The sequence below is a fragment of the Felis catus genome, chromosome C2 (genome assembly GCF_018350175.1).
Source record: "Felis catus isolate Fca126 chromosome C2, F.catus_Fca126_mat1.0, whole genome shotgun sequence".
Taxonomy (NCBI): domain Eukaryota; kingdom Metazoa; phylum Chordata; class Mammalia; order Carnivora; family Felidae; genus Felis; species Felis catus.
In genome coordinates, this window is record NC_058376.1 from 55,144,979 (window position 1) to 55,166,228 (window position 21,250).

At 40.1% G+C, this 21,250-nt stretch overlaps 1 protein-coding gene and 1 long non-coding RNA gene across 6 annotated transcripts in view; both read left to right on the forward strand.

The window, feature by feature from the left end:
* LOC109503428 overlaps positions 1-3,670 on the forward strand; it is a 74,388-nt gene extending 70,718 nt beyond the window's left edge. For 2 of the 5 annotated variants that reach the window (XR_006585032.1, XR_002745254.2), the window contains 4 exons: positions 165-259; positions 1,151-1,308; positions 1,416-1,611; positions 2,008-3,670. This is a non-coding gene — a long non-coding RNA (uncharacterized LOC109503428). The remainder of the gene's footprint in view (positions 1-164; positions 260-1,150; positions 1,309-1,415; positions 1,612-2,007) is intronic. The other 3 variants (XR_006585034.1, XR_002745256.2, XR_006585033.1) reach the window with 2 other exon arrangements.
* Positions 3,671-3,777: 107 nt separating this feature from the next.
* HHLA2 (HERV-H LTR-associating 2) overlaps positions 3,778-21,250 on the forward strand; it is a 52,584-nt gene continuing 35,111 nt past the window's right edge. The window contains 3 exon segments of the mRNA XM_045036896.1: positions 3,778-5,806; positions 10,590-10,677; positions 15,836-15,984. The gene's annotated coding sequence lies outside the window, so the exon portion shown is untranslated.

Here is a 21,250-nt window from a genome sequence, read left to right on the forward strand (position 1 = left end):
CCCAGGAGAAACTAGTTAGGGAGTAGGAGAAACCAGCTCCACAGATAGGTGGGATAACATGACCCAGGTGAGCCAATCATGTGCAAGGAATTGTTTGATTGGGTTTCTGGGTAGCACATTTCTCCTTAAAAGGTGCTGGCTGAAATACCTGTTCTTTCCATCAGGGTTTGGTGGTGTGCAGATGTCAGGTCTGAGACATCCTCGGCCACGTTATTACCATGAGCAAAGCCAGACTGTACATGAAGCAAAGCCAGAGAAGGTAAAGCAAAGATATGGGACCTGGTAAGATGGTTCCTGGGTCACACTGGCCTGGGACTCCCAGAATCTCAGAAAAAGTCCTTTGTTGTGTAAACCAAATTGTTCTGAAATTTTGTTGTCATTATTGTGATTGTTATTGCTTGTAACAAAACTGTAAATTCTCAAACTCTTTAGACTCCTCTCGTGTTTATCCAAATGTGCTTTAATCTTGGAATTGGGAGTAATCAAAAATGAGTAATGACATCACATATTCGGGTTTAGCTTAGAACACAGAGGAAATATTTCATAGCATTACAAGTAAATGAAAGAAAACTTCCTTTCTCATTGAAAAGGAAAGAGGAGATTATACTTCCACAAATATCTCTTCTAATTTATGTCTTCTGGTCTTGCAGTTAGTTTTTTTAAAATTTGAGAATGAAGAGACTGGCCCTCCAAACCAATTTTCCCCATTGAATTAAGCTTTTTATTTTATAGCAAAACAACTTTACATCCTCCGTGCACTTCCTAGGTTACTTTTCTAAATCTTCTGCATTCTTGTGGCCTTTGTGTTGTGTGCTCTGAGGTGGTTCTCCAAGTTGTCTTTGCAGGGCTTCTGCCTGCCTCTAGTCTGTGAATTCCAGAGATGCAGCAGCAGAAACAGATGGTTGAATTCCAAGTGTATTGTTGCTCTAGTTCCCACGTTTATTCATTTCCTTTCCGAAGATTCCAAATTCTTCTGTTGCTTTCTGAGGCATTTGCTTTCTCCTACAGTCACCTTCTTGGGGTCTTTTTTCTTAAGTTACCTCCTGTTCCATCAAAGTTCTTTCCCCATGTTCTTCACCCACCACACCTGAAGTCTGCTGTATTTCCTTCCTCTGCCCCCAATTATTTCAAATGTCCTTATCTCTTGCAGGCTTCTTTTCTTCCTTCGGGTAATTTGAGAGACTTGATTGTTCCTCTTTTCCTTTTTGACATTTTGAGGATGACCCATGGTCGTTTTTATCTCTTTGACAAATTCTTGTAATCTCTGCTTTATAAGGATTCAATCCCCATCTCCCTCCACTCAAGCAGGTAAGCTCGTCTTGTTTACTTCTCTCTTCTGGTAACCAAGTAGCATATTTTATTTCCCACTTTTCTCTACCTCCTACCTTAACCCTGCATTTCTCTTGTGTTTCCAGGTTGGTTTAATCAGAGTAATTCATTCGCCGAGGACCTGAGTAGCCTGGGTGGTTTTTGTCTGTTTGTTTGTTTTTGTTTTTTGTTTTTTTTTAATAAAAGATAAAACTAATTCAATCCACATAACTGACCTGAAGTACTGAGTTGACATTTTAATTTTAGAAGAAAGTTGGATCTGTTACAGGTTTAGGAAATAAGGTTAGTAAGGATCTGAGATTTGATTTCTATATTGCTATTTATATTCATCTAATTCATACAAGAATGTATACTTACTAGTTACATAGATGTGGTTTTTCTAGTTGGGAAGTAAAATTTTTAATATGAAGATTCAACAACAATCTGACATTTTTATGGTATATAAATTGGGTTAGAGAGTACCTCATTTCATTTTCTATTTTACTGCAAGAGTTAGTCACTAGAAAATAGGTCTGAAAGAGTAAGCAGTAGATTAACTGGAAACCTGTAAATATTTTACTCTCCGAGCCTCCACCTGTCTCCTTTTGCTGACAGTATGTTGACACAAACATGATTTTATTGACAATTTAACATCTCCCCCAACTTTCTGCTCTGCTAATTGTACTTTCATTTGTTCAGGTTACAGTTGGGGATTTCTGGATTCTGACAACCCAAGACATTCAGATCTATTCAAGGCAAGTAATACTGCTTTTTGAATAAGTTTATCATTTTTTTTCTTTTCCCCAATTCAGTTTTAGCCACGTATTTAACCTAGCCACAGGACTTGTCTCAGGTAGAAAATGGCTGCTACTTTAGGGATGTACCTTTTTCCTATTTTTGTTCTTGGGAGTTCTACCTCAGAAGACATTGTGCAAAAGGTCCTGAAGTTGAAAGGAGAGGAGGTAGGAAGGAAGAGGAGAAAAGGAATCCCTTGAGGGCATTTAATAGAAATATTTCCTTGGTTCTCCATTTCTGTCATAGACTGGTGCTCTCCATGAAAACAGCACAGACTGATAAGAAATGGAACGTCATGAAATCATCTTCTCTGTTGTCTTTTGTAGAGAAGTTAGAGGTCCTTCCTTGTCTTCTCCATCCTTTTTCTACTGTTTTGTTACAAAATTGTTTCAACAAAAAAGTAAAATTTTCTCTCCTCTTCCCTTTTATTTGATATTCAGCTTAAGTAGGATATGTCTTGCTCCTGGAACATGGATGTCCATTTAACAATTCAATTTTGTCTTCATTTCAGGGAAATTTTCTTCTATTTTATCTATGTATCAACAGCTTAATTTGATAGGCTTTTTACTTCAATTCCAATAACAATTATCTTTATATTGCATCATCGCTGTTTTATGGCTTAACTTTATCTAATTGTATTCATCTCTTCTTTCATCAGAATTATCAGGATGTATCAAATCTTTCTGTACCATGGTGTGAGATAATAGAAAATATATACATTGGTCTCTGCCTTTGGATCCTGGCATAGAGCTCCTAAAACTCTTGTAAATTCCTAAGTGACGGGAGCAGTAGGAGCATCTTTTGTTCTAATGAGGGACTCTGAGTAGGCTCCTGGATGGAGGCTGGTCACCAGAAAGACCAAGCCATGATTAGAAGCTTGGAATTTTCAGCTCTATTGCCCCTTCTTTAGAGAAGGAAGAGAGACTAGAAATGTAATTAATTGATCATGCCTGCATAATGAAGCCTCCACAAAATTCCAAAAGTATGGGGTTCAAAGAGCTTCCAGGTGGGTGAGCACTTCTATATATTGGAAGAGTGACGCACTCCAACCCTTGGGACCCTCTCAGACATTGCCCTATATGTCTCTTCATCTGTCTGTTCATCTGTATCCTTTATCATATCCTTTAATAGACTGGTAAATGTGTTTTCCTGAGTTTTGTGAGCTGTTCTAGCAAATAATTGAACCTAAGACACAGGAAGTAATAGGAACCTCCAATTTATAGCCAATTCAGATAGAAGTTGTGGTTAACCTGGGGACCTACAACTTGTGATTGGTGTCTAAAGTGAGGGGAGGCAGTCTTGTGGGACCGAACTTTTAAACTGGGGGTTCTGACTCTATTTCCAAGTAGATAGTGTCAGAATTGAGTTAAATTGTAGGACACTCAACTGGTGTTGAAGAATTGCTTGGTGTGAGGAAAAAAACACCACACATTTGATAACTAGAAGTATCTAAAGTGTTCTATATGAGTAGTAAAGGAGACACACAGAAGAAATGTAGGGTTTTTTTTTTGTTTTACTTTAATGTTTTTATTTATTTTTGAAGGAGAGACAGAGCGAATGTGAGGGGGCAGAGAGAGAGAGGGGGACACAGAATCTGAAGCAGGCTCCAGGTTCTCAGCTGTCAGCACAGAGCCTGACGTGGGGGTTGAATTCCTGAGCCGTGAGATCATGACCTGAGCTGAAGTCAGACACTCAACTGATTGAGCCACTCGGGTCCCCAGAAATGTAGGTTTTTAAAAAAATATATGGTAATTGGCTTTCAGTAGTATCTCTTCTGTACTTAACTGACTCTATATTGTTATTGGTTCTCTCTAGAAATTTTAATACATGTTTTGTTTCCTTAGTCACATTTTCATCTTTCATTTATCTTGTTTTTGTGTACTTGTTTTACTGTACATGTGTTCTGGGGATTACTTTCTAGGGATATGGATTTAATGTAAGAAAAGGCTTTCTGGTTTTTTTTTTTTTTTGAACTGTTTTATTCTAGGTTGGGCTTTATTTTTACTTTTTAGTCATTTGCATGCTATTGCTGCACCCTCACCCCTTTCTGGACTGTGGTATCTATTCTATATTTAGTGTGTCATTTTTTGGTTTTGCTCAATTAGTGACAAAACAGTCAAATTATTCTGACAGAGCATGTATGTGTTGATTATTGGACACCACCACCCCCCGCCCCCACATTATATCTGAGATCTATGACCACTAACACAACCTCTGAGGTCACCATCTCATGTCAAGGAACTCTTTAAGGACTGTTATTTTGTATTCTATCCTGTTTCTTAATCTGAGTTTTTGGCCAGGGGTGGACATCGACCTTTGCAGTTTCTGATAGGTAACTGGGCTGAAGTCTTTTTTTGGAACCTGCTGAATATTCTAGTCATTACACCAGTTAGTTGTGTGTGTGTGTGTGTGTGTGTGTGTGTGTGTGTGTGTGGTTTTCTAAAGGAGAATATGTCAGGAGGCTTTGAATGGTTTCTCCCATTCGAGGTACTGTTGTATAAGCTCTACTTTCACTGTAGAGTCCACTTTATTGTTTACGTTCCCATTTCTTTCCTACTACTCCTCCAATTAAGAAAAAAAGGAGAAAAATGACTCCTCTTCAAATCTTGGTATTAGTTTCCTAGGGCTTCCATAAAATGTACCACAAATATGGTGGCCTACAACAACAAGAACTTATTGTCTCACAGTTCTGCAGGCTATAAGTCTGAAGTCAATGTGTCAACATTCCCTTTTAAGGTTCCAGGGGAGAATCCTTCCTTGCTTCTTCCAACTTCTGGTGACTGCTGGCATTCCTTGGTTTGTGGGTACATCACTCCAATCTATGCCTCCATTTTCATATGGCTGCCTTTTTTGTGTGTCTGTGTGTCCCCTCCTCTCTCTCACTGGACTTAGGGCACACCCTCCTCCAGTGTGATTTTTGTTTTGATACTTAATTACATCTACAAAGACCCTATTTCCAAGTAACGTCACATGCTGAGGTTCTAGGTAGACGTGAATTTTTGGTGGATGCTAAAGGTATAACTACAGGTTATAAAGGTATAACCTGTATAACTACAGGTATATTAGGAAAAACTTTACTTTCAAATTTTTGTCAGCCACAAACACAAATCTACAGGATCACTGAAGGTTAGCTGTATTTTCTCTCCTAAAGACTGCAGTTCATATCCTACAGATGCCTGATGTCCCCAGATCTGGTAAATTGCTCCTTTAGCCCAAGGCAATGAAGATTCTCTGCCCTGTTGCTAGCCTTGGAGGTATAGCATAGTTCCTGTTAGTTTCCCTTAACTCTGCCCATCACTTTGTAAATAACCACATTAGTAAACTATTCTCAGCTACCCAATATATTATCACATTTGCTGCTCAGTCCCTGCCTGATTCTGCATCCTTGCTTTATAACTGATTTTGCAGGGAGTATTTCTGTTTTCCCATTTAAGACTGTATTTGTTCCAGGTTTTTCAGACATACGCTTTATCATATTTTTAAAAGTCCTTTACTCATGTAATGAGTTTTTAAAATTATTTTGCATACCAATTTTTTCTTCATGTATTCAGGTGATTGGATTTTCCACTTTAATCTGTTTAATGTGTGGGTAACCTGCGTTCTCTAGGAAGCAGAACCTGAAGCAAGGATTAGAATGCTGATGCTTTCTTAACTTGGGAGGTGCAAACCCAGGGTAGTGAGAGAGAAGAAAAATGGAAGTGAGGTAAGGAAATATGGGAAACTTTGTGAAGGGATGGCTTACCATGCTGGCTTCTGCTTCATGGGTAGCCAAAAAGAGAGCAGTGCTCTTGGTAGTTGTATTCATTCAACACCAGAGACTTTCCTGAACGTGCTGCAAAGGGAACTGTGTCTCCAAGCAGTAGTACTTGGGAGGAGTGTGTCTGCCCAGGTCCACTGGTTCCTACTGATAGAAGTTTACCTCACAGGAAGTAAATTGCCCTGTATATCCAGGTTTCATCATCTAGCCCCTTTGATAGAAGCTTAAGATACCTGGTCCCATGCCCTGCAGTATAGTGTTTCATTCCACCCCAGAAGTAGGAGGTGTCAGACATCCAGGTATGTGGCTGACTGGCTCAGTTCTGCAGTGGTGAGTAAACAGGAGGGCCTACTGCTAATTAGGGCCAATTAATAATGCTTCTGTGAAGCATTTGAGCCAAAGGAATCTGAAGAGGCACATAGATCTGGGTCTAACACATGTGGTAAGTCACATTTACAGATCTTACTAATACTAAACCTTTGGATTCCTGAAGAAAACCCAACTTGGTCACTGTGGCAGCCATGAAAATGTAAAGCTCAGGATCTCCTGGGCAGAGTATGGTTGATTAACAGCCGCAGTTGCCACCCTCAGTATTAATCACCACCTTTGTGTTATAGCCATGTTCACCACAGGCCTTGATTAATCTCCCCCAATGCTCAGTTATTTACTTAGCTGATGACTCAGCATGGTGGTGAAACTAATGCAGGCTCATTTCTGAGGGCCATAAAATCCTCTCATGGGTGACAGGCTTAAGGACTCACCAGTGGCCTTGCTACAACTTTCTTAGAACTGCACTGCATTTGAGGGTCTTTTTAATTCACTTCCTCCTTTCACATGAGTCTGAAAGTTTTCTGCTTCCTCACCTTTATCCTTCTCAGGAATTTCCCTCAATAAATTCCTTGCACATATTGTACCAACTTGGTGTCTGCTTCTTGGAGGACATGATTAGCATAGGTACAGTATATTATCTGTATAAACATTGCTAGATTTGGTTTACTAATATTTGTCTAGATTTCTATGTTTATTTTCCAGAGTAAAATTGGTTGATTATCTTTTGTCCTTATGCTGTCTTTGCCTGGTTTTAATACTGTGGTGATACTGTCCTAGAAGTTTGGTGGCGTTCATCTAAAACACCATCTGGGGAGTGCCTGGATGGCTCAGTTGAGCGTCCGACTCTTGACTTTAGTTCAGGTCATGATTTCAGTTTCCTGAGTTCAAGCCTCATGTTGGACTCTGTTGACAACGTGGAGCCTGCTTGGGATTCTTTCTCTCTCCCTCTCTTTCTGCCCCTCTCCTGCCCGCATGCTAGTGTGCTCTCTCTCTCAAAATAAAGAAACTTGAAAAAATAAGATAAAAAATAAACTATCTGGGCCTGCTGAGTGTGTGTGTGTGCGTGTGTGTGTGTGTGTGTGTAGGAAGGTTTTTAAACTATTATCCAATTACTTTAATGAGTGTAAGATTCTTTATGCTTTCTATTTGTGTGTGGCAGTTTTGTAAGGGAAAGATGCCTGGAAAAGGGTTTTCAAACCCATTTGCAGAAAGTTGCTGATACTCATTTTTCAAATCTCTGCTGTATTTATAGTTATGCCAACTTTTTCATCATACTTTCGTATTGAATTTTGCCAGAAATTTATCTATTGTCAATTTCATTAGTCTTGTTGATCAATTTTTGACTTTAACTTCTTCTATTGTATGTTTTCTATCTTATCTCCACTGTTATATTTTCATGCTATTTTATTTTTCTAACTTCTTAGATTAACACTTCATAAATTTTAACGTTTATTCATATTTAATGTAAGTATGGCTATAAATTTCCCTTAAAGGACTAATTTCACTGCATTGCATGTGTTTTCATGTACGCTATTTTTTTCATTTGGGTGTAATTAAATTTTTTTTTTTTGTTTTGGAATAATTTTAGTTATAGAAAAGTTGCAAGAATACTAGAGAGTTCCTGATTACTTTCATCTAGTTTTCTCTCTGTTAACATTTTATATAACTGTAGTTCGTTTATCCAAACTAAGAAATTAATAATGGAAAAGTACTATGAACTAAACTACAAATTTTATGTGAATGCCGCCAGTTTTTCCACTAATTTGTTTTCTGTTCCATTGAACCCAAATACCACATTGCTTTTAGTACTTACATCCCCTTAGTCTTTTCTAATCTATGAGAGCTTCTTTCTTTTCTTGTTTCTTTGTGACCTTGACAGTTTTGAGATGTAATCATCAGATGTGTTGTTGACTATCTCTCAATTCAGCTTTGTCTATTGTTTCTCTCCTGATTGATGAGGGAGCCAAAGGCAAGCTGAAGGCAAAGCAGAAGCTAACATCCGTGACCTGCTCCCCTTCCCCACCCCTCCACGTGGGATATGTGTGACACTCCTCAGGCACTCCTGGCTGCCCAAGAACAAAGGAAAAGGAAAAACAAATGGTTAACTGATAGAACTCACAGTCCTGCAAGACAAGAGTCTCCATCAGTTTGCAACTGTCTTAATGATTTACAAGAAAAAAGGCATCTCCAGAAACCTATAGACTCAATTTCCTGGAGCCCTAACATCACCCTCCCCTCCACAGAGATGTGGGGAACAAAAGCTAGAAGAAAATGTAGATAAAAGTAAATTTCTTTATAACCTGCGGCCCACTGACAAATACTGAGATAGGTAGAGTGAAACATACCTCCAATAAACTCCCACATGTCTTGTCTTAATGTTAATGCCTTACTAGAGGGCAAAATAACTTTAACTCAGCAATAGCAAGGCCTCCAGTATTGTAGGAGTCCTCCTTAGCATATGAAAGTCCTTTTGGAAACCCTTCTTTTTCCTTACCCTACCCTAACTCCATAGTATATAATTAGTCACTTCTCACAACCCCAGTGCAGCTCTTTCTGCCCACCCGGGTCCTGTCCCTGTGCTTTAATAAAATCACCTTTTTGCACCAAAGACACCTCAAGAATTCTTCCTTGGCCATCAGCTCCAAAACGGCATCACTGATTAGACTAGGGTTGTGTTTTTTGTGGCAGAACACTGGACAAGCGAAGTGCTCTTGTTATCATATCAGGGGCACATGATATAATACTAACTTTGATCACTTAGTTAAGCTGATGTCTTTCCACTGTAAAGTTACTATTTTCCCCCTTTTCATAGTGTATTGTTGGAAGTGAGTGACTAAGTCCAGCTCATACACAAAGGAAGGTGAGAGGGTGATATGTCCTATGTATTCTTAGGAATGTTTTGGTAAGGAAAAAGCTCTTTATTCAACCATTAATAGATGTATAGATTTTTAAAAAAATAGGTTTCAAAATAGAGTTACTCTACAATCCAGGAATCGCACTACTATTTACCCAAAGACTGCAAAAACCCTAATTCAAACATATACATTCACCCCTATGCTTATTGTAGCATTATTTATAATAGCCAGACCATGGAAGCAGCCCAAGTGTTCATTGATAGATGAATGGATAAAGAATATGTGGTAAATGTATACAATGGGATATTATTCAGCCATAAAAAGAATGAAATCTTGCCATTTGCAATGAACTACATGGAACTAGGGAGTATAATGTTGAGTGAAATAAGTTAGAGAAAGACAAATACCATATGATTTCACTCATATGTGGAATTTAAGAAACAAAACAAATGAGCAAAGGAAAAAAAATGGGGGGGGGGAGGCAAACCAGGAAACCAAGTCTTACCTACTGAGAACAAACAGATGGCTACCAGAGGGGAGGTGGTGGGAAACAGGGGACATAAGGGGATAAGGATTAAAGAGCATACTTTCCATGATAAAAGAAAGTGATAAAAACAATATTTTGGGTTTTAATCTAATATTTATTTTGCTGCTTAAAGTTGCCAGTGTTGGCCATTAGGGACTCTTTGAAGTTGATGCCTGTGTGTGTGTATATGTGTGTGTGTGTGTGTGTGTGTGTGTGTGTGTGTGTATAATGTTTTTAATTAAATTTTTTTTTTATTTTTAGAGAGCGTGCACAAGAAGGGGAGAGGGGCAGATGGTGGGGGGGGGGGAGAGAGAATCTTTTTTTTTTTTTTCAACGTTTATTTATTTTTGGGACAGAGAGAGACAGAGCATGAACGGGGGAGGGGCAGAGAGAGAGGGAGACGCAGAATCGGAAACAGGCTCTAGGCTCTGAGCCATCAGCCCAGAGCCCGTCGTGGGGCTCGAACTCACTGACCGTGAGATCGTGACCTGGCTGAAGTCGGACGCTTAACCGACTGCACCACCCAGGCGCCCCATGAGAGAGAGAATCTTAAGCAGGTTCTATGCACAGTGTGGAGCCTGACATGGGGCTCCATCCCATGACCCTGGGATCATGACCTGACCCAAAACCAAGAGTCAGACACTCAACCAACCCCAAAAGCAATTACATATTTTTAAAATTGCTTTTAGGGGAAAAATATCTAAAGAATGCAAAACTTGTCAAAAGTGTCAGTTAATACACTTTTGTTATTTTCATCAATCATATTCTATCGGAGTTAATGGATTATTGTTCCCCTCTTGTTGGAAAAAATCAGCTAGCTTAATCATTAATTTTTTTTTGAAATTTTTTGGCAAGTCAGAGTAATTCATTTGGATTATCAAGAGAAAGTTTATAGTATAATGGGCTGAATTCTCAAAAGTTGTTAATCGTTGAAACTTAACTGCATTCCAGATCCATACTGGCAGTGAGAATGAACTTACTTATGTGTTGTGATTATGGATTTGATTTCTCATCTCAGCAGATAAAAAACTGGATGCCTCCCTGGTGCATCTCAAAACTGCTCTGAAAGCTTACAAGACTATTTAAAATTTGAATATGAGGAAGACGTGAGTATTTGGTATATTCTAAATATTTGACTCAACGTCATTTGCCTGTGGTATATAAGTTCCTTGAAGGCAGAAATTTTTATTTTAATACAACATTTAGCAGATATATTTAGTCATTTTTTTTAACCAATAAAGTTTGGGCAACTTTGTGCTAATATGTCCACACATAAATACTATTTCTTCCATAAGATTTTACCATTCACCAAAATGTACCATGGATGTGGCAGTGGGTTATAGCTTTTACATCTTCTAGGTTGTTTTAAAGAAACATAGAGTTGAGAACACTTACAGAATGCTATTTATTGTCTTCAGTTTACTAAATAGAAATGGATGTGTGTGTCTACATGTGGTATATATACTTGGAAAATTGTTACACTCTTAGCCAACCTGTATGTTTGTTTGATTCCCACGCCCCAACTATTTGATTTGCAAGTGGTAGAGAACAATACCTGAGAGGCTAGTCTCTGTTTCCTAATAAGCCTGTAATCACTTGGCTAATTCCCTACGGGCAGCCATTGTATAAACTGTCTCTTGAGTACTTGAGTACTGATGCAAATTGACAAATAATTAAAAACATATGTAAATGTTCACACTAAATTTGGACTTATGGTTAATGCTTAATTATGTTATTTTAGTGTATGGTGAAACATTTCAGGTGATGATTAACATTTTGAAAATATCAAGTAATAGTAAATACTAAGTATTTACTCAGACATGTGAAAGAAAAATGGAAATTCAAGCAAAGGAAAGTCCTGCCAAGTCAACCTATGCCAAAATTATTAATAGAATGGAGCTCAGTTCTTTGTTTTTAATGTTTGTTTATTTTTGAGAGAGAAACAGAGCACAAGTGGGGGAGGGGCAGAGACAGAGAAGGAGACACAGAATCTGAAGCAAGCTCCAGGCTTTGAGCTGTCAGCACAGAGACCTATGAGGGGCTCAACTCATGAAGCCTGAGATTATGACCTGAGCCAAATACAGACACTTAACTGATTGCACCACTCAAGAGCAATCAGAGAATGGAGCTCAATTCTTTTTTTTTTTTTTTAATGTTTATTTATTTTTGAGAGAGAGAGACAGAATGCGAGCCAGGGAGGGGCAGAGAAAGAGGGAGACACAGAATCTGAAGCAGGCTCCAGGCTCTGAGCTGTCAGCACAGAGCCTGATGCGGGGCTCGAACCCATGAACTGTGAGATCATGACCTGAGCCGAGGTCGGATGCTTAACCGACTGAGCCACCCAGGCGCCCGGAATGGAGCTCAATTCTTAATGTTACTTTCAAAATCCTCCAACTTTTTTCTTTATCACTTTGCTTAGATTTTATTTGGGTCTGGGAATGGGTATCAGGGGGAGCGTAGCTTTTGATTTTGGTCTCTTCCATAGTTTGAAAACTAGGAACCAAGCTAAGACAGCAAACTGTGGTTTACTGAGACCTGGCCTAAGTTTCATTACTTCTACTTTATTCTAAGGGAATGTCTGTGTCCCCTAAACTAGTTTATTATGTATAATAGCAAAGAAAATGGATGACACACAGCTGCTTTGGTCAACGTGTATCTCACTTGGTATAAACAGAAGTGCTTACGTGTACTGTACCAGGGTCAGTCACCTGCCCATTGGCTCCTGTTCTCTTTCTGCCCTTCCCCTATTCTGCATCACAGGAAGCTACATTTCCATGGCCTCTTTCCTTCTGGCATCTTTATAGGTTTGGCCAAGAGGGGAGCACAGAAAGAAAGCTGGAAGGCTGGAGGTGAGAGGAGCAGCTTAAACCCCTATCCTTATTTCCTGAGGTGTCCCTTCTGCATCCCCTCAGGGGCTCTATATTCCCTAGACAGCCCTGGCTGCACCACCTTTCATTGTCCCTCAAACCCTAGGGGGTGATAGCAGCTTCTCGTTACTGCTACTTAGTGGATTTTCTTACCTCTGTTGCTTTCCATTTGTCCCATCACCTATGTGGCCAATTTCCTGTAATTACTTCTTTATTAAAGATCTATGGTTGTTGCTGCTTCCTGGCTGGACCTTGTAGACTCCTAGTTATGTCAATGAACAGGAGTCAGGATGAGAAGTAGCCCATGTTGGTGTCCTGTGCAGATCCCATTTGCTGGTGAGATGCACCCAACCCCCAGCTGCTGTGAATGTTGGCTATTAATGGCTCAGGATGCACTCTTTTCCAGAGATGTCTGGGGAACAGTGCCGTCCCACCTGACCAACAACTGACTGATTTGAGATTACAAACATCCATTCTTTGCCTTAAGGATAAACAAGTCAATGGTGCCATTCATGCCCCAGTGCTCCCTGTGCCATTCATCAGGGACCAGACTTCAGCCAGCCCACCTTTGCTTGGCTTCCTTGCCCTTCTTGGTTCTATTCCCTCACTTCCTTAACTTCTCTTGGAAGTGCACCCTCAGAATAATCAATTGTAGGAGAACCCCCATCTCTGGCTCTGCTTCTAGGGCACCTGACCTAAGTATATTTCACGGCTCATTTTATCCATTTCTTCTGCCTTATGAGGTGGTTAAATGGAAGTTGTGAACAGAGCTTCAATTACAGTTCCTAACAGAGTGGTAATGGTGAGAATACTAAAAAAAAAAAAAAAAAAAAAAAAAAAAAAAGAGAGAGAGAGAGAAAAGCAACAGCTGAACATCTTAGAGGATCTACTGTTGTTGAACTCAAAGCTTTACTATATAGAGGAAGAGTGCCTTACAAAATTAAGGGTTAGAACACTATGTATTATAGCAAAAAAGATGATATTATACTTTTTACTAGGTGAGTGTGGAGCCCCAAGAGTTTGAGTGAAAACACCTGGGGGTGATTAGAAATGCAAGTCAGATTTAAGACTAGAAATAGAAACTGAGACAATTATATGAAGGCAATTTTTCTCAGACTTGAATAATACATAACTCTCCTTTGGGGTGATAATTCTCTTGTATTCCTAGTTTTGGCTTAAGTGTTTTTTAGTACAGAATTACTTGTTTTTTAAGCTACTGGTGACACCTTCCATGTGGTATGTCACTTGATCTTCAGTTCATAAAAATATGTCTGCCCTGTCCTTATTTAAAAAAGAAAAATGTTTATTTTTGAGAGAGAGAGCATGCAAGCGAGCACTAACGGGGGAGGGGCAGATACAGAATCTGAAGCAGGCTCCAGGCTCTGAGCTGTCAGCACAAAGCCCCACATGGGTCTCAAACTCTTTTTTTTTTTTTTTTTTTTTTTAATTTTTTTTTCAACGTTTATTTATTTTTGGGACAGAGAGAGACAGAGCATGAACGGGGGAGGGGCAGAGAGAGAGGGAGACACAGAATCGGAAACAGGCTCCAGGCTCTGAGCCATCAGCCCAGAGCCCGACGCGGGGCTCGAACTCACAGACGGCGAGATCGTGACCTGGCTGAAGTCGGACGCTTAACCGACTGCGCCACCCAGGCGCCCCGGGTCTCAAACTCTTAAACTGTGAGATCATGGCCTGAGCCAAAGTCAGATGCTTAACTGACTGAGCTGCCCAGGTGCTCTGTGTAGCAACTTTTTGAAGTGGTCATCCATGAGACTCAGAATATGGGTCACTTTATCACAAAAATGAAAATAAAGTTCCCAGTAACTTTTAGATCATGGAGAATACATCCTTGAATCATCTGAGGAGGGGAGGAGGGGGAGGATGAGCCCTTGGGAGTGATGGTCTTAGGCTCTGCTTTCAGGGAAAGCCAGGCTACAACAAAGACTTGGGAAGGTGGCAGGACTGCAGTTCAGGGGTAGTCAAACCAGGAATGAAAGAAGAAAGGCCAACACAGCGATGCATCGTTGATTAGGTCACCACCTCCAGTGACTGTGTTCCACCTTTGGGGACTTCTCAGAAACATTAGGAAATGTGTTTCAGAACTGTTTACATTTAACCATCCCCTCCAGTCCTCTCATGGGCATTACCTCCTTCAGATTTCTGGATTGTGCATGGATGCATGCATGCATGCATGGGAAGCACCTTGAGAGAATTCCTGTGTCTCTCTCACTTCTGCTTCAGAACTTTCTAGGCAGTGGTATAGTTTCAGGTGCTTCAAGCTACATCTGCAGTCAGCTGGTTGAAGCTTTGGTAGAGCTGGTTGCCGCAACATGGTTGGAGTAAGAGGTTTACTAAGTGGATTGAAGTCATGCCCAACAGGTGTCCATACAGGCTACTATGTGTAGGGTAAGGGACAACCACATGCTAGTGAAGACTGGATTGGGACTAAGGTCTGGCTCTTTGCCACATAGAAACTGATCTCTGTGACCTTAGGCAAGTCAGTCCTAAGGCACTTGTGTAAAAATTGAAGTTGAGGGGGTTTGGTTTTCATCATACCTCTTTTCAGGGTTAAAATGACTTCATGAAAGCCCCCTCCTTTTCTTCGCTGCCTGCCACTAAATCTTCCTTAATTTGCAAGGCACAATTCAAATATTATCTTTTCAGGACCATGAATGGCTTTACAAAGGGGGGGTCTCATGTTCTCCCCTGAATGCCCACTCTTTCTGGCAGAAGTCTAGCATGTATCACGTTTAGTGTAACTGCATATGCCTTTATTTCTGCTGGACTGCACTGTGTGGGACACAGATGGATTTTTGCCTTGTGCTCATAACACTAGCAAGTTAGCAAAGTGCTGTACTAATGAGTACTAAGCACATTCCCTGGGTAAGTATCTGAAAATACTTGATATAAAGAAGGAGATGAAAGGAGAAAGAAGTTGGGGGTGGGGGCAGCCATGGAACCACATTCTATATTCTTGTGAGCACCTGTTCTTTTGTTACCATAAGCAAAGTAAGTCAATAGCCCTGTTTTCTTTGAAAGAAGAAATTTTCTCCATTTCCACATTCTTCAGCTTGCATTAGCCATTTTGCAGATTCCTTCCCCTTTTGCCTTGCCTTGCCTTTCCTTTCCTTTCCTTCCTTCCTTTTTTTTTTTTTTTAAGGTTTATTTATTTGAGAGAGAGCACAAGCTGGGGAGGGAAAGAGAGAGGGAGAGAGAATCCCAAGCAGGCCCTTGTGGGGGACTCAAGGAGGTGGGGCTCAACTTCATGAACCATGAGGTCATGACCTGAGCCAAAATGGAGAGAGATAAACGCTTAACCGACTAAACCACCCAGGCACCCCCAGATTCCTTCCTCTTTTGAATCTATTCTTACAAGTCCTTCTCAATTTGTAAATAGGAAAAGAATAGTGTTGACAGTGAGAGAAGTTGGCAGGAGAAGGGGAAGAATTTTCCCTGGCCCCAGATGTGATGGATCCAGATCTGGAACACCCACAGCTCCTTTCTCCAGGTCTCCTGTTAGGAGAAAGGCTAGAAAGACAATAGAAGGTAAGGAGAGGATGGTAGAATGTGAAAAAGTACATGTACCTACCAGCATAGAGCCAGGCATTTTATTTCATAAAGGTGTCGTAAAGATTAAGAAATTATTTGTATCCACCACTGCCCCCAACCGCCATTTTACGGGTGAGGAAACTGCTCCTAAACTGGCATATCATCAAAGTCCTGTAACTAGTACATTTCGGAGCTGGAAGTAAAAACCTAGGCCTGACTACAGAGCCCAGGCTCTCCCCTGCCTCCTGCCAGAACACCTACTGGTACAAGACTCAGGTGCCCCACTATAAAAGCCTGCCACTCTTACGTGGGGCCTTCCCCCTTCTCATCTGAATACAAAGGTTGCTGTGCCTGCCAAGAAGGATGCAGGCTCTGTGCCCAAACTTCTTTTCGGCTCTTCAGAAGGACAAATGCCCCTATTTTCCCACATGGGTTGAAAATGGTACCTTTGTACTCACATTAAGCCTTTCATCAGAGGCTCTTACCCTGTGAGATTAAGTTCAAGGTGGCTCACTGAGTGCATTCTCTTGCCTCCCTGCTCTTAGAAGAACCTGGTGTTCAGACTGAGCCCTGGGTGCACACCAAGTGTATTCTGTGGCTCCAGAGACCAAAACAGCAAATGGAGAATCCTCAGATATGACAGAGAGAGCATGGCTTCCTATTACATAGTATGAGAGTAATAGTCTCTTGGAGCCTAAGCATGTGCCCAGGGTAAACACATGTGCTTCCTTAGAGCTGTTAACCTCTCCTTTGACACTCGACTCTTCTTCAGTGGATCCTCCCAGGTGGTTAGTTCTCCCTGCAGAGGCTGCGGGTGCAGAGGAAGCACTTGGTCCCAACTGTGCTCATCCTCTATGTGGTTTTAGCCAAGTCTGTTAACTCCTACTACAGTGTATCTATCTCATGTGCCAGGAGGAGGCAGGCTAGCATTCCAAGAGGCCTTCTACTTCCAAGATTCTAATCTGCTTTGGTAGGTGAGCTATTAGATAAATTAAGATGGTGTATCTTATGTCAGGAACTTTCTCTTCTGGAAACCCCAGGGGTGGGGAGGGGGCTTTCCTCTGAAATAACAAAGTGCTGCCAGAGACCACAGGTGATATATTTTTAATATGAGTAATTAAGCCAATTAGGGATTATTAGCCTATGCATATTTTGTGTTAAATCCTTTTTATTAGAATATAATGCAGAATTAGAAGTTTAATTGATATGTGACCTAGTGTTAAGCACTGTTTATGAATCTAAAGATAGTAAGTCTGATCATTCTAAATGTTAAGAGCAGACCTACATAAGCTTATTTTCATGGGAGAAAAGAGTCTTGATGCTTGATGGTTTTCTTAATTTTTTTTAGTTTTATGTATTTTGAGACAAAGCGTGCACACAAGTCGGGGGGGGGGAGAGAGAGAACCCCAAGCAGGTTCCCCACTGTTGGCGTGGAGTCCAATATTGGGCTTGAACTCATGAGCCATGAGATCATGACTTGAGATGAAATTGGATGTTTAACCAACTGAGCCACCCAGGTGCCCTGGCTTTTCTTAATATTTTAAAAGGACATATAGTAAGCATGAGTAAAGTATATGTGGTAATTTTCTTAAGGTTTCTTGTTTGTTTTTAAACTAGAATGCTATGCCTTGCATTTTCTTTTCTTTTGATTTTCAAATATGTATCTGTCCTTTAAAACTTACCTCCACTCAGAAGCTTGATTTATTTGTGTGGTTTGTATGCGGTTGATGTTTATTTGGGTAATCTGAGGTAGCAGAAGAGGAATATATTTAATCATCTAACCTTTACAATAAGGAACATTTGAAATGTCAGCATTTTATTTCAGGAACAGGTGAGCTATTGCACTATGAGGCTTTTATTTATTTATTTACACCATGTGTCTTTCTGAAAAGGAATTTGAAATAGCTTAGAACAGCTTATAATAAGGGTAAAATAGTAAGAAAAAAATATGAAAGATGAAACAGAGTAAATATTCCAACCAGAAGAGTCAACATAGCTGCCATGATGGAATATAAGCCTGTGTGTCAGATTCTTGGAAGCAGGAAAAGGCAAGAAACAAATTACATACTTCTTAATATTCAAAAGCAGGGATCAAGTTCTTCTGGTTCAAAACTCAGATCTCTAATAGAGTACATTATATAAAGGACATTGGTTTAATCCATTCAACAAATACCTAAGTACTTACTATGTAGTCAGATCTGGGTCAGGTGTTGGAGGCAAAGCTATGTAGGTATGAGTGCTCTTCTCATGAAGCTGTGTCTATGGGTACGATACAGATCAAACCTATTTATAACCAATTACACTTCTTTTATGTAGTTTAATGAAAGTAGCAATTCCTAAGCTCTTAAATTAGCTTAATTTCTTCTCTGACTCCCCAACTGAGACCTGAAAGCTGAGTAGGCGCAAACCCAGTTGAGGGGACAGAAGAAGTGGCTGGATAGGTTGGAGAAATGGCAGAAAGTTGTGTGTCTGGAGGAGGCGGTATGGACAGGAGAGGCCAGGAGAGGCAGGTGATGACAAGGTAAGCTTTACTTTATCAAAGTAAAAAATGTGGGTCTAAGTAGACAGCGTTTATTTTTAATTTTTATTTATTTTGAGAGAGAGCATGTGCATGCAAACGTAGGGAAAGGGCAGAGAGAGAGAGAGGGAGAGCCAGAATCCCAAGCAGGCTCCACACTGTTAGCGCACAGCCTGACCTGGGACACAAACCCAGCACCCACAAGATCATGACCTGAGCTGAAGCCTAGAGTTGGATGCTCAACCAACTGAGCCACTCTGGAGCTCACAAGTGGGGGAGACATATTTATTTCTTGAGAAATAGTGGCCTTTATTTTAAAATTACTATGCTCAAGAAACTACATACTTTGTCTTACTTTTTTCAAGTAAAACTTGACAATCCTTTGTCAGTTCCCAAGAAAACTTTAAAAAAAATTTTTTTAACTGGTCCATGAAACCCCAAAACCTGGGAAACATTGGTCTACATAGGACCCTCAACAATTACGGCTGGAGAGACATGAGAAGAGTAAAAATTTGGAGTTGAAGCATAGTGTAGTGGCAGGATTTCCTCATGGGACTGAGGAACACATAAACCATGGCTACCCTGGACAGTTACTTGGACTGAACAGTGTACTGAGCACCTAGCTCATGAAATAAGTGGAAAATGAAATCTGATCCTCATTCCTCTTACTGAATAATGTATCTTGGTACAGGGCAGTGTCTTCTTGGAAGAAGGGAGGCTTTTTTTTTAGGAAGACACTGGCCAGTGGTAACACATATTGTCTTCCAGTGATCTAGCTTGATCCAAAGATAGAATTTAAACCTGTAGGAGTAGATACATGGCATGAAGCTAGAATACCTGTTACACTTTTTCTGCCAGGTATATTTTTTAATGTGTACAACTGTTCTTCATTACCCTCTAGTAGGGGTCTAAAGTGCTAGCTGTTGATGATTAAAGATGGATCTATGTGTTTAAAAATTAAGTTGGCAAGTGGAAGCATGAGTGGCAGTGAGGGAAGAAGAAAATATTGTGTCCTAGTCATTGAGTTAGATACTTTAGTAATTTTACATGATTGTACATAAGTTTGCCCATAGAATCCTGACGAGTCCTGTCCTTGAGAGGTAGCATATGATCCAAGGAGACTGCTTCTTGAGAAAAGTGGTAGCTTTAACTATTCTCAACTTTTAATTTAGACTTCACTGGAGCAATCTTTTTCTCAAGACCTCACAATAAAAGTAGAGATGGTTCTAGTCAAAAACTTTTCAGAGAGGGTATAGCCAGTTATTATCAACAGCCCTGAAAAGAAAAAAAATCTTAACCAAAAGGTCTACTTTGGCTAACATGGACTACTAAATATGCCTTCTAGGATGAATTAGCTGCAAAATGCATCCAGGGGTTACAGGGGAAATTGACCTGCTCTATGGAGTGTTTTTTTTTTTAATATTTAATAATTGACCAATTATGTTGGAGACTGTGCAGAAAACATGGACTTAGTTAATGTTTAGTAATTCTTGGAAATAAGCAATTGCCAAAATTATTTTTTTCCAACATCTTTTTCTTTATATTATATCAATTCATTTTCATTGTAGAAAAATTAGAAAATACAGATTAAAAAAATCATAACTTTATCCTGTAAAGAAACAGTGGTAACATCTTAATCATGCTCTCAAATATTTTCTACCCACATATAGTTTGTGTATGTATATTTTTACCTAAGGTGTCAGTTGTGGTGACCCTGCCTTTTACAGCCTACCTCAGATCAGCTGGTACCCCTCCTACCACTCCCCAAGTTAAGTGGGAAGTTTAGTGCATGACTAAGATTTCTGAAATTGCTCAGGGACTTTGTCAACCTTGATTATCATTTCTTTATTTTGTAGATGCTTCCCTAGGTTTACTTGGCCTGCAGCTGTTTTTCCTCATTCTTTCCAAAACACACAGAATATTACAGGGCAGCATCAAGTCCCTTTGGCATCTGAACACCTTGTTACTTCACTCTTTCTCTGTTCCTTACCTAGTTTGTTCTTTATGTCTTCGCACACCCCAAATTGCTGTTTATTATTTCTTATTCACAGTGGCTTAGGAAAAGGCCTCGATAAGGTGGTTGCATAGGGGATTTAGAGCCTCAGGGCCTGGGTAGCAAAGTGGCAAAATCCCTAAAGGAATTGTAGTGGTGCATAGTAAAATACTAAAAAAAAAAAAAAAAAAAAATCCACCATAGACTGTATTTGACTTTAAAACAAAGAATGGGGCCATGCTACTGAACAACCCCTCCCCCGCTTAACTATATTGTTAAGAATAGATTTCAGCAAATTTGGACACTTAACAACCATCAGATTCTTTTTCTGTTATCTGTTTATGATAATTAGATTATCAGTGAGGGTACTCAAACTCTCTTGTAGGTGATTTGCAGTCTGAATTCTGCCATGCATACTATAGCAGCCATGAAAATACTCAGGTCTCCTGCTGTGGGGAGCATAACCGACTGCTAGTGCCAGCTGCTGCACCTCTGGACACACAGCCTCATTCACCCTGACATCCTGCTTCCTATGGCTACTTCCAGCCAGTCACTGAGCACGGCTAGGAGTATTAATGCAAGTCCTTGGTTGCAACATGAGTGACTCCTGGATGAGTGACTTTAGTATAGGAACTCCCTATCAAATTGGCTAAAAGTTTCTTGGAACCCCATTGTAAACCAAACCCTTCCCACCTAATCTTTCTCTCTCCTTCCTTGGCTCCTTCATAAATGTCAGAACTTCCTCATGGCCT